The sequence below is a fragment of the Lactuca saligna genome, chromosome 2 (genome assembly GCF_052625555.1).
Source record: "Lactuca saligna cultivar CGN05327 chromosome 2, ASM5262555v1, whole genome shotgun sequence".
Classification (NCBI taxonomy): Eukaryota; Viridiplantae; Streptophyta; class Magnoliopsida; order Asterales; family Asteraceae; genus Lactuca; species Lactuca saligna.
The window spans coordinates 94,506,868-94,520,174 of record NC_136418.1 but is presented as its reverse complement, the minus strand read 5'-3'; the positions used below and the strand labels follow the sequence as shown (position 1 = coordinate 94,520,174).

At 43.0% G+C, this 13,307-nt stretch overlaps 1 non-coding gene across 1 annotated transcript; it reads left to right on the top strand.

Annotated features, from left to right (window-relative positions):
• The first annotated feature begins 12,699 nt into the window (after positions 1 to 12,699).
• Positions 12,700 to 12,807, top strand: LOC145033122 (small nucleolar RNA R71). Its single transcript, XR_013677361.1, has one exon. It is a non-coding gene; the product is annotated as a small nucleolar RNA R71 (small nucleolar RNA).
• Positions 12,808 to 13,307: the final 500 nt, after the last annotated feature.

Sequence of the window (13,307 nt, the reverse complement as noted above, 5' to 3'; positions counted from 1 at the left end):
TCAAGTGTGGGATTTCAACCCCATAGACATCTATACACAAACTCCTGCTCTCTGTCTAGGACACTCTGATTAATTATAACTAACAAGACTTACCACGTATGCTAGGTAGGTACGACTAAAGGTACGTCTCACTAGAATCCTAACAGAAATTTACACAAATAGTTGATCCTATTGTTTAATAACGTTTATTGTGTATGTTGGCAAGATATTTCGTTTTTATCACGTATGCTGAGGGTAACCCATTTTTAATCATATTGTCAAAGATAGTTTGGTACTGAAAATGATAAAAATGACCCAACTTTAAATAAAATATCAATTAGGGCCCATAGTTATCCAAAAATGTCATAAATGGCCCAAAGGGGTCAATAATGGCCCATAATTACCATAAGTGGTCAAAAATGGCCCAATATTGTCATAATTGTTGAAAACAACCCATTCCTACTAAAATACTCATTTAAGGCCCATTTTTATAAAAGTGTTAAAAAATGGCCCATGTTTGCTAAATAGTTCGTTTTCACCCCATTTTAAGTAAAAATCTCATATTTGGCTCAAACTTATTATATATTTCATCTTTCATGTTTTATTGTAGAAAATTTTCTTAAAAATATGACCATTTTTTGAGCTAATCTTTGTGTTTTCTACCAAACATCAATAGAACAGTTCACCTTTAGGAGCTAGTTTTTATTTTTATCCACAAAATATGTTAACTAAATCCAACTTCTCGAGATCTATTCATAAATCTCAAGTTTTTAGACTTTTTGCATGGATTTCACAACATATAAAACACATAACATACAATATGCACATACAAGCAATTATACAAAATTAACACAAGACTTTGACTTGTATTCTCCCCCAAAAGAAAGAAAAGCTTGAAATGGGGGTATGAAGCTCACCTTTGGTAGTTGAAGGGTGTAGTTGAAGTGATGAGAGAAGAGTTTTGATCCTGAAAACTTGAAGTTTTTGATGAACTTGTTAAGATTATGACACTATAGAGTTGTTATGACATAAAACTATGTGTAAGCAAGAAGAGATTAACAAGATAAAGTGTACGTTCACTGGCCAAGTTGAATCACTTACATGGGTTTAGTGAAAGCCTTTGAGAAATTTTGTATCCTAAGACTTGAAGCTTGAATTCTCAGAGAGTAAATCTTGGGGGTTTCTCAGTAAGTGATAAGAAAGAAATGTGATATGGGAATGGTATACGCTTGTTAACCATGGAGTGAAAGTGGATATGATGCTTTCTTGGGTTACTGGGGGATTTTGCTTAGTTACTTCATGGTTAATATGTGGTTAACTGGGATTGCTTTGGAATTGGTTGAAATGTCCCACCGTAAAGTCAAATGTTTTTGTCTTTTCCTCAATTCAAATCTATAAACCACTTAAAATATGCAAGCATCGTAGCAAGCATAAAGTGTTTACATTCAAGTATGGGTCCCTTATATAGTTTGCGCTACTAATGTGGTTCACTAAGGTGTTTACGCCCACGATGATTCCTAGAATGGTGTTCACATCCAAGTTTTGGATCCCTTAAGGTGTTCACGACCACCTTTGGTCTTTAAAGTAGTTCACGGCCAAACCATGGGCCATTAAAAGTGTTTACGGCTAAGCATATCCCTAATGGAAGGGTTTATGGTCTTATACTCTTTGTTAATAGAAAACTCAAATATGTTGTCCTTATAATTCAAGTGTTCAAGATTGTGACACAACTACCAGTTCTTATGTCCATATCATGTGATTTTTATTTTATTTGCATTGATCATTAGGGTTTAGGGTAACATGAATTCGAATTATGTAATATTCATCTTAATTGTATCATAGCTAAAAAATTAGTGTATACAATACACTTGGGCCTGGTTTTGACCTGGAATTTCTAGTTGTGACACATGCGTAAGTGGTGTTAAACAAATGAGTTACATGGTTTTTGTTTGGGTATAAAGGTTGAGTTTGGTCCCCTCGTTATTCACGTCATGAATTTTCTAATGCCTACGTCATGAGCTTTTAAACTTAAGGCAGAAATAGGAATTTTTTAACTCCCACGTCGGGAAATGAATGGCCACGTTGTGGGTACTAAAATTTGTAAAAAGTTCCAGTTTTTTCTTTCTTTGAAAAATTTTACCACTTACTCATTAGATCCTCCACTTGATTTTTTAAAGTAGAAGATGAATAAGTGAGAAAATAAAATAAAACAATGCAAAACAAATAAAACTAAAAAGAAAAGAGAAAAGGAAATGCAAAGTGAACTCAGGTTTCCTCCCGAGAAGCGCTTCTTTTAATGGAGTTGTGAGCCGGACTCCTTCCGCTCTATGTTGTGTCGGTTGGGTGTGGAATATCCATGTTTTCTTTCATCTCAAGGTGTTTCATATTTAAAGCTACAACCCTTATTCTACAAGCTTTCTTTGAATTCTCTTTTTTACTTATGTTTTCGCATGCATCGTGTTTTCTCTTGACTCCTTGAGATTTTTCAACCATGGTGCTCTTCTTTTTGTCTTCAGTGGGTTCCTTCTTTTCCACTTCCATTCTACCAAGCTTCGTTGCCTTACTTTCTTGACATTCCTCTTCAACTTGAAACTTTAGTGTGGTAAAGGCAAAAACTTCAAAAGTTAGTGGAATCGAGGCTCTAAGTTTGGCGAGCTTAACTTTTTCTTTTGGTTTTTCCCTAGTTTGTACTTCTTCTTCCATTAATTTTTCCAATTCTCCAAGCTCATTGAGGTTATTCACACCATTCACAAAAAAATATTTCATATTTTTTTCTAGAGTTCTTGAATCTTTCATCAACCTCGAGTGTAATCTCCTCCTTTCCCACACGTAAGGTAAGCTTTGATTCTCGAATGTTTACCAAGGCTCTTGTGGTGTTGAGTAGTGGGTGTCTACGAATAATTCATACATCTTCATCCTCTTTCATATCTATAACCACAAAATCAAATGGAAAAACGATTTTTCCCATTTTAACCAATAAGTCTTTAACTATGACTCGAGGATAAGTCATCGAACGATTAGCCATATGGATTACGATTCTTGTGTTTTTCAATTATGGAAGGTCAAGCTTTTGATACAATGAATAAGGCATTAAATTTACGCTAACTCCAGAATTAGCTAAAGCGTATGTCTTTGTTGCATTTCCAATTTCACATAGTAACTTTAGGAGTAATGGATCTCCCATCTTTGTTGGTATTCCTTCCGTGATTACCATTGAACGTTGTTCATTTAGAACAACCATGGGCATCTTTTCTAGATATTGAAAAGTTTCGAGAAGATCTTGTAGGAATTCTTCGTACTCAGGCATCTTAATTGCTTCAATGACCGAGATATTAATGGGAACACCCTCTACTTGGTTGATGAATCTCTCATTTTCATGTTCCAATAGATGTGTCCTTGCTCGAGAAGGATAAGGTAACAAATGTTGAGAGACCTAACAAAAGAATTATTTTTTGGATTATGTTGAGCGCACGACGTGAAAGGTACCTGCTCATGTCGTGAATACTGGCCACCAGCTTGTTTTTCTTCTTTGATCTTTGATTCTTTTGGCTATGGATCAGGCTACTTTGTAGCTTCATTTAAGATTAGTATAGGCTCAAATATGGCATCTTCTTCAATGGAAAATGGCTATGATGTGAGGTTGTTGTTTTGATCGGGATTTTTGATAGTTTGTTCATGAGCTTAGTCAATTGCCCGAGTTGACTCTCGATCTTTTTAATGGAAGCTTGTTGGCTTCTAATTGTAACATTAGAAACATCATGTATTTTCTTAGAAGCTTCCATGAATCTATTGAGCATTGACTTAATATCCGGTTTCTTCTTGGTAGGTTCTTTTTTCTTTTTGGTAGTAGCCTCGTTCGGTTTGCCAATACTTTTCTTCTTTATCCTTCTCATATTCTTCATATGGCAACAATTCCCTCTTTGGCTTCCTCTAATTTTCATCAAACCAATCACCACTAGACTAGCATACTTGTGCTTTTCAGTTCCTGTTCTCATCCAGATTTCAATATTTTGTAAAGTGTGATCCATTGCAATTGTTACAACCTACTTGTATGGAATGTATAATGTAGCAGCCCGAAAATCTAGGTAAGCTTTATGGACCTTCTATTTTGAGAGTGTTGACAAATTAGTCCCTTAAAGATGTATGGTGGATTGGTGAGTACGTTGGGCGTACTGAGGTATACGCTGGGCGTACCCAGGGGTTACGCTGGGCGTAGCGAGCCCAGATGCAAACCCTAATTTCTGGCTTTTGCACTGTAAAAGGAACATGTAGTCCTTTTCCCTAGCCACCATATCCCCTTGAGTGAGTCCTTAGAGAGCTGAGATCCGTGCTTTAGCTTGTGTGTCTGTTTTGAGCTTGAAGTTATCTTTTCATGGTGAAAAGGAGAAGAAGGAGCCATTGTTGGAGCTAGAAATTTTAGAACAAGTGTAGATCCGAGTTCTACAGTGGTTGGAGATCCTTTCTGAGGTAAAAAGCTCAAAGTTTTCCTTGTTCTTCATAAGTTTGCTTTTTGGACCATTTTTAGGGTTTTTGGTTCAAAGTAGGAGACTTTGGTTCAAAGTTGGAGATCCTTTGTGTTGAGGATTCATAAAAATCCAGTCTTGGACGTGGATCTTGTGTCATGCATGAGTTATAATCTCATCATGGAAAGATGAAAGGTGTTTTGAGCATAAAGTGATCTTTATAGCCATGCAAAGGCTTAAAGGTTTCAACTTGACGGATTAAGTCACATTAGAGGAGTCAGATCTGAAGTTTGGATGCAAGTATTAACCGATTAAGACATGAATGAGATGGATAAGGAATCTGGGCATTACGCTGGGCGTAATCCCAGTACGCGCGGTGTAAGGGGCTGCGTACCCCGATTCTGTGAAGGCTCCGGGTACGCCCAGCGTACACGTTTGGTACGCGCAGCGTAACCTGGAGGGTTGACTTTTTGGTTTTGGTCAACTTTAGTGTAATTAAGCCAGGTAAGGGGTAAAATGGTCTTTTACCTTCCTAAGAGTGATTAGAGGGAATGTTCTAGCCTAGGGAAATGTGTTGATGTTGAGTGTTATTTCATATGCTTAGGCGGAGGATAGATCTTATCCCACGGAGTCCAAGATTTCTGAGATTTACGAGTTACCGAGCTACACGAGGTGAGTCTTCTCACTATACGTTACCTAGAGTGGTATTATGTGTTGACCAGAGGGTCTTATGTGTTATGTATGAGATGATGTGCTATGTGATATATGTATGTTGTATGATTTTATAGATCGGTCCGGAGGGCCCAACGATACAGACCGTGTCGGAGGGTCCGACGAGCTTTGACCGTACCAGAGGGTCCAACGAGCTACGGGACTGGAGGGTCCCGCTGAGACACATCGAGCGGAGGGTCATGCTATATCCTCGAGTGGCGTATGTGTTGTATGCGGTATTTTGGGGAACTCACTAAGCATTTATGCTTACAGTTGTTGTGTTATGTGTTTCAGGTACTAGCGAGGACCGTGGAAAGGCGCCGGCGTGACCCGTACACACTAGAGGAAGAATTTGATTTTGTGATCTTGGGATATGTTATGTTTTGATAACTATGGTTGAATACTTTTGAAAATATTTTTATATAAATTTGGTTGTTGAAAAATGAAAATTTTGTTTTGAAAATTACGTTGTTACAAGTTGGTATCAGAGCCTTGGTTTGAGGGACTCGGATGCACCTTTGGGCGTATCTGAACTCAAACCGAGGATTTGATAAATTATCAACTATAAAAATTAAATTTTCTAAAAGAGCAAGGAGTTTTGAAACAAACAGAGCAGAGCAGTGTGTGCAGTCAGCCAGCGCCTGAATGGTGAATCCCCAAAATACCCTTACATTATGTGTTATGAGATATGCTATGTTATGTTATGCATGCTAGAGTAGGCTAGGTATTCATATTAGGACTAGAGTGGTCTGATTTGTGATGCCTTATCCTAGGAGATTTGTGATGCCTTATCCTAGGAGATTTTTGCTGCTATGAGATGCCTTGAGAGCGAGTAGGTAGCCGTTAAGAGCTCATGATAGGTCTATCGGAGGGTAGCCAATGCATAGAGAGAGTAGAGTACTTGCGATCCGGGATCCAAGGAGGAGCACTTGGGTTGAATGTTGATATGGTGTGGTAAGTAGCATAGGGCCCGTACTACTGAAGACACCAGATCAGTAAGCAACCCAAGTAAGAATCCTTTGGGTATTGGAGGACGATTAGGGTTGCGTTATCGAGTGCGAGTATGCTCAATCGAGTCTCTGATATTTTTATGTTGTATTTCAGAGGCATCATGGTTGGGAATCAACACACACCTGAGAGCAGTGGGGTCAGTGACCAGGAGATCCGTCGATTGATTCATGAGGAGGTGGCTGCTACCATCCGGGCTGAGATTCCAAAGATGTTCGGGGACATCAAGACCACACTGATTGAGACCTTTGACGAGCAGTATGTAGTGGTGACTGAGGCTGCAGCTGCTGCAGCTACTGCTGCTGTTGCTGCTGCCAGACCTCAGGGAGGTGACTCGTTGTTGTTTCGGGAGTTCAGCAACACAAAACCACCAGAGTTCGATGGGACACAAGACCCGATTGCTACGATGAGATGGATCTCTAACATCGAGGGATGTTTCTATACATGTTCTTGTCCAGAACACTTGAGGGTGCGGTTCGCTTTGAACCAGCTCTGCTTGGGAGCGAAGGATTAGTGGAAGTTTGTGACGACGAGATTCATTCTGGCAGAGATTTCTGAGGTGACCTGGGAGAGGTTCACCGCCATGTTTAGAGATGAGTATGTTCCCCCGGTGGAGAGGGAACGGTTGATTCAGGAGTTCTTGACCCTCAAGCAGGGTACTGATTTTGTTACAGTCATTACCAAGAAGTTTCACGAGAGGGCGATGTTTTTCCCTAAGCAGGTGTCTACTGAGCAGGCTCGCATGAGCCGGTATCTGAGTGTTCTAAGGAGAGATATTCGGAAGTTCGTGGCGAAATCGACTTACCGGAAATTTGCTGAGCTCCAGGCACATGCCCGGAATAGGGAGATCAAGTTGGAGACTCAGGCCAGGGAGGAGGACGAGTCACAGAGGATGGATCGGCGGCCGGCTCAGTCTCAGCCGACAGCCAAGCGGGCTAAGCCCTTTGATTCGATATCTGGGGGCGCGAAGGGCCGCACTTGTGGGAAGTGCGGCAAGAGTCATGAGGGGATGTGTCGGGCAGGAGTATGCTACAAGTGCGGGAAGGAGGGGCATATCGAGGGATTGCCCCAAGGGATTTTCGGTTTGCTTCCATTGCAACTAGACCGGCCATCGGAAGGCGAGTGCCCTCAGCTACAACAGGGATCTGTGCCTGCGGCTAGGGCTATCGAGGTTCGGCAAGTGAAGGCCGAGGCGCCAAAGGCTCGTGGGAGGGCCTTTCATTTGACAGCGGAGGAGGTCCGCGCAGCACCCGACCTTGTGGCCGGTATGTATTCTTCTCTTTATTTATTTGAATATGAGATATTATGCTTATATTATGTTATGTGTAGGTACTTTTCTTGTGAATTCAGTGCCTGCCCTAGTGCTATTTGACTCGGGAGCGAGTCGATCTTTTGTGTCGTAGGCCTTTAGTCTTCATATCAGTATTTTTCAAGAGGCCCTGAGTCGACCTCTACGAGTTTCTATAGCTTACGAACGAGCAGTGTATGCCACGGAGGTGATTCGAGGATGTAGACTTGAGATCTTCGGTGTGGGGTTTCTGATTGACCTAGTCCCGATTGCGATGGGGGATGTATGTGTCATAGTGGGCATGGATTGGTTGAGCCAATTTGGAGCTATCATAGACTGCGATCGTCAGCTGGTGACGATTCGAGACCCTAGTGGGGGAGTACTTATGGTGTACGGTGAGGGTACCTGTCCTGAGTCAGCATTTTGTTCAGCTGCTAGGGCGAGATAGAGTTTACAGCAGGGCTGTAGGGGATTTGTGGCATATGTGATGGAGACGCGAGTGGCGGCTGGGAGGCCAAGTTCGATTGATGAGGTCCCAATTATGCGGGAGTTCCCTGATGTGTTCCTCGAGGAGTTGTCGGGTGTGCCTCCCGAGAGGCAAGTGGAGTTTCGTATCGACTTGGTGCCAGGGGTGGCACCTATTGCAAAGGCACCCTATCGCCTTGCGCCATCCGAGATGCAGGAGTTATCCTCGCAGCTTCAGGAGCTATTGGGAAAGGGGTTTATCAGACCAAGTAGCTCACCTTGGGGAGCATCGATCCTTTTTGTCAAGAAGAAGGATGGTTTACACCGGATGTGCATCGATTACCGGGAGCTGAACAAGTTAACGGTCAAGAACCGTTATCCGTTACCGAGGATCGACGATATGTTCGATCAGTTGCAGGGGGCGTCTTGGTTCTCCAAGATAGACTTGCGGTCGGAATATCACCAGATGAGGGTTCGGGATGAGGACATCCAGAAGACAACGTTTAGAACTCGTCACGGGCATTACGTTTTCGTGGTGATGTCATTCGGGCTCACCAATGCACCAACAGCGTTAATGGATCTCATGAACCGGGTGTGCAGGCCGATGTTGGATTGATCGGTGATTGTGTTTCATCGATAATATCTTGGTATATTCGAAATCCAGAGAGCAGCATGAGGAGCATTTGAGGGAAATCCTCGGAGTTTTGAGATCGGAGAGGCTTTACGCCAAATTCGCCAAGTGTGATTTTTGGTTACGGGAGGTCCAGTTCCTAGAGCATCTCGTTAACCAGCAGGGGATATTGGTCGATCCGGCAAAGATTGAGGCTGTGATGAGTTGGGAGGTGCCGAGGTCACCTACTGAGATCAGGATTTCTTAGGGTTAGTAGGCTATGATCGGAGATTTATCAGCGATTTCTCCAAGATCGCCGTGCCACTCACCAAGTTGACCTGGAAGGGTGTTACTTTTTTCTTGGGGTTCGGAGCAGCAGAACTCATTTGAGACACTTTGCTAGAGATTATGCGAATCCCTGGTGTTGGCCCTTCCGGAGGGGATGGAGGATTTCATGGTGTATTGTGATGCATCGATATCAGGGTTGGGAGCGGTGCTTATGCAGAGGGGGCATGTGATAGCATATGCATCAAGACAGCTAAAGCCTCATGAGTCGAGGTAACCCACTCATGATCTGGAATTAGGGTCAGTAGTGTTCGCCCTCAAGATCTGGTGGCACTATTTGTATGGGGTTCGGTGTATGATATACACGGACCACAAGCGCTTGAAGTATTTGATGGATCAGCCCAATCTGAACATGCGCCAGAGGAGATGGTTGGATGTGGTGAAGGATTATGTCTGTGAGACCCTGTACCACCTGGGCATGGCTAATGTTGTAGCCGATGCCTTGAGCCGAAGGGCGGAGGGCACCCCGATACGAGATGTTTGCATGAGATTGAGAGTGATGAGTCCGGTATGGGACACCATTCGAGGGGCCCAGGCGGAGGCGGTGAGACCGGAGAACCGCAAGAGAGAGCGAGTAAGCGGGTAGGTATCGGAGTTTGGTACCGATAGTCGAGGACTTATGACCTTCCAGGGTCGGGTTTGGGTACTGTTTGTCGGCGGAACGCGTACTGTCTTGATGGAGGAGGCGCATAGATCGAAGTTCTCGATCCACCCCGGGGCCACTAAGATGTATTTGGACTTGAAGAAGGAGTATTGGTGGCCCTATATGAAAAGGGATGTTGCATGGTTCGTAGAGAGGTGCTTGACCTATCGCATGGTTAAGGCCGAGCACCAATGGCTGCACGATAAGTTACAGCGGTTAGAGATTCCCGAGTGGAAGTGGGAACAAATTACCATGGATTTTATCACCAAATTGCCGAGGAATGCTAGGGGTGTCGATGCAATTTCGGTGATTGTGGAAAGGTTGACGAAGAGCGCTCATTTCCTTGCCATCAGTGAGAGCTCTTCTGTGGAGAGGCTGGCAGAATTGTACGTGAAGGAGGTGGTATCGCGGCATGGAGTACTGATCTCGATTGTCTCAGATCGAGATGTGCGTTTCACTTCCAGATTTTGGAAGAAATTTCATGAGGAATTGGGTACGAGACTGCATTTTAGTACCACATACCACCCACAGACCGATGGGTAGAGTGAGCGGACGATTCAGACGCTCGAGGACATGCTTCGGTCATGTGTATTGGATTTCAGCTGGAGTTGGCACACATATTTTCCCTTGGCTGAGTTTTCCTATAACAACAGCCATCACTCGAGCATTGGTATGCCACCTTTTGAGCTGTTGTATGGAAGGAGGTGTCGTACCCCCATTTTCTGGGGCGAGGTAGGGCAACGTGTGATGGGTAGTACATAGATAGTGCTTCAGACGACAGAGCATCTACAGCAGGTCAAACAGAGGTTATTGACCGCTCCAAGTCGCCAAAAGAGTTACACGGATAGACGACGATCCGAACTCGAGTTCCAGGTTGGTGATTTCGTGCTCCTGAAGGTATCTCCTTGGGAAGGAGTGATCCGATTCACGAAGAGGGGCAAGTTGGGACACCGGTATATTGGGCCGTTTAGAGTGATCGCGAGGGTGGGCAAGGTAGCGTATCGCTTGGAGCTACCTACGGAGTTGGACCAGATTCATGATACCTTCCACGTGTCGCAGCTGAGGAAGTGTATTGCCGATGATTCAGTAGTGGTACCCTTAGAGAATATCCATGTGGATGCAAGTATAAATTATGCTGAGAAACCGATCGCAATCTTGGATCGGAGGATCAAGGTTTTGAGGAACAAGGAAGTACCCCTGGTTCAGGTCCAGAGGTAACATCGGAACGGATCCGAGCTGACCTGGGAGCCAGAGTCGGAGATGCGGGAGCAGCATCCAGAGTTGTTCGCAGCATGAGACTTCGAGGGCGAAGTCTGGTTCTAGTGGGGGAGAATTGTACCAGCCCTTCTATTTTGAGAGAGTTGACAAATTAGTCCCTTAAAGTTGTATGGTGGATTGGTGAGTTCGCTGAGCGTACTGAGGTGTACACCGTGCACACTCAAGCACTTAAATTGAACGCGGACTCACCAGGGTATGTTGGGCATACCCAGGGGTTACGCTGGGCGTAGCGAGCCCAGATGCAAACCCTAATTTCTGGCTTGTGCACTATAAAAGGAACATGTAGTCCTTTTCCCTAGCCACCATATCCCCTTGAGTGAGTCCTTAGAGATCTGAGATCCGTGCTTTAGCTTGTGTGTGTGTTTTGAGCTTGAAGTTATTTTTTTAAGGTGAAGAAGGAGCCATTGTTGGAGTTAGAACTTTAAGAACAAGTGTAGATCTACGTTCTACAGTGGTTGGAGATCCTTTCTGAGGTAAAAAGCTCAAAGCTTTCCTTGTTCTTCATAAGTTTTACTTTTTGGACCATTTTTAGGGTTTTTGGTTCAAAGTAGGAGACTTTGTGTGCAAAGAGTCTCCATGAGCTTAGATCTGACCTTTTCTAGTGTATATTGTGTTGAGGATTCATAAAAATCTAGTCTTGGATGTGGATCTTGTGTCATGCATGAGTTATAGTCTCATTATGGAAAGATGAAAGGTGTTTTGAGCACAAAGTGATCTTTACAGCCATGCAAAGGCTTAAAGGTTTCAACTTTACGGATTAAGTCACATTAGAGGAGTCAGATTTGAAGTTTGCATGCAAGTATTAACCGATTAAGACCTGCATGAGATGGATAAGGAAACTTGGCATTACGCTGGGTGTAATCCCAGTACGCACGACGTAAGCGGCTGTGTACCCCGATTCTGTGAAGGCTCCGGGTACGCCCAGCGTATCCCGGAGGGTTGAGTTTTTTTGAGTTTTAGGGTTTTGTCAACTTTAGTGTAATTGAGCCAAGTAAGGGGTAAAATGATCTTTTACCTTCCTGAGAGTGATTAGAGGGAATGGTCTAGCCTAGGGAAATTTGTTGATGTTGAGTGTTATTTCATACATGGAGGCTAGATCTTATCCCACGGAGTCCGAGATTTCTTAGATTTACAAGTTACCGAGCTACGCGAGGTGAGTCTTCTCACTATACGTTACCTAGAGTGGTATTATGTGTTGACCAGAGGGTCTTATGTGTTATGTATGAGATTATGTGCTATGTGATATATGTATGTTGTATGATTTTATAGACCGTGCCAGAGGGCCCAACGATACAGACCGGGCCGGAGGGTCCAACGAGCTACGAGACTGGAGGGACCCACTGAGACACATCGACCGGAGGGTCATGTTATAGCCTCGAGTGGCGTATGTGTTGTATGCGGTATTTTGGGGAATTCACTAGGCATTTATGCTTACAGTTGTAGTGTTATGTGTTTCAAGTACTAGCGAGGATCGTGGAAAGGCACCGACGTGACCTGTACACACTAGAGGAGGGATTTGATTTTGTGATCTACGGATATGTTATGTTTTGATAACTACGGTTGAATACTTTTGAAAATATTTTTATATAAATTTGGTTGTTGAAAAATGAATTTTTTTTTGAAAATTACGTTGTTACATATAAATTGACCCATCTTTTTCATCCTTTGGTTCATATTTTTGAGTTTTTCCATCATTGCTGATAAGCTCTCATTTCCTCTATTTCTACTTCCTTTACCCCTTGTCATATCCTCTCGAGGATTGTGATACTCTCTTGAATGTTTCACAAATTCTTCTATTAATTCCTTGATTTTAGCAGGATTGATCTTTGTCATTGGTCCTTGAGAATTAAGGAGTTACGTTGTGGTCACATTTACCCCATCATAAAATATATAAACCTATTGTTGCGTTAAGCTCGTATTGAGGGAAATTTCTTAGCAATCCCTTGTATCTTTCCCAAGCTTCATGTAAGGACTCATCGTCATTTTGTTGGAAGTTCGATATCTTATTCTCGAGTTTGGCTATCTATGAAGGAGATATGCATTGTTATATGAATGCTTCACGAAGGTTGGTCTATGTTCTAATAGTTCCAGGTGTTAATGACTTCAACCAAATTTTTACATCTCTAGTAAATGTCAGTGGAAGCATCCTTACTTATACAACAACTCTTGAAACATTCGGAACGTTCAACAAAATTGCAATGTCCTATACTTCGTCAATGTGTTTGAAGGCATCTTCGTAGGTTGTCCTAGAAAATGAAATGTCCTTGAGCATCATGAGAATGTGGCCCTTGCACTCAAAGTTTGTAGCAGGTGGTATCCCAGGTGGAACAACACCGGGACCATGGTCATCATACATTCTCCTCTTGTACTCCACAATCGTCATCTCTGATATGTCAGTAATCTCTTTTACCTCGATTTTGACATCGTCTTCTACATCGTCCCCAGTTTCTACTTCGCAGCCAACGCCCTTTTGGTTTGTGGTCTTTTCAATGATTTCGAACTTGTCCATGTGAAAAC